Below are 575 nucleotides of genomic sequence, written 5' to 3'. Positions count from 1 at the left end.
GCCCCCTGCCGGCCCCGCCCGGGGGGCTCTGCAGGGAGTCCTGGGGAGGGGGCGCCGAAGCTGCCCCGCGGCCGTGAAAAGGTCGACGGCCCTGCCCGCGAGCGGGGACCTCCGCTAGGGGTCTGAAGCCTCTAAGGCAGGAGGCTGAGGCCGCACAACTGGAGAGAGTAAGGCCGAACAGCAACTTGCTCAAGGTCACTCGCGGGGTGGGAAGAGTGCCCGGGAGGCGGGGCGGGGGCTGAGGTCCGGCCTGGGCGGTGCTGCTTGCGCCGAGCCCCTCCCATCCCACGACCCGAGGGGCTTGCCAGGGCTAGAGACACCCCGAAGCCTGCCTGCCCACAAAACAAAGAAAAGTGGGGCACCTTTAAGGGCCTGGAGTGGGGACCCTCCTGCTCGTCCCGCGAGGTCCCACCCCGCACTCACCAGGAGCCTCCAGTCCGAGGTCGCAACCGTCCTGAGCGTACCCACGTCCGGGACCAGTGCGCGGTGGCGGGGCAGATCTGGGGCCGAGCGGGCGGCCCCCAAGCCTTTATCCGCACCGCCTTCCCCGGGGTGGAGGCTGGGCGGGCAGGGGG

This window comes from Crocuta crocuta, unplaced genomic scaffold (genome assembly GCF_008692635.1).
Source record: "Crocuta crocuta isolate KB4526 unplaced genomic scaffold, BGI_CrCroc_1.0 scaffold443, whole genome shotgun sequence".
Classification (NCBI taxonomy): Eukaryota; Metazoa; Chordata; class Mammalia; order Carnivora; family Hyaenidae; genus Crocuta; species Crocuta crocuta.
Note: the sequence above shows the minus strand (reverse complement) of the source record.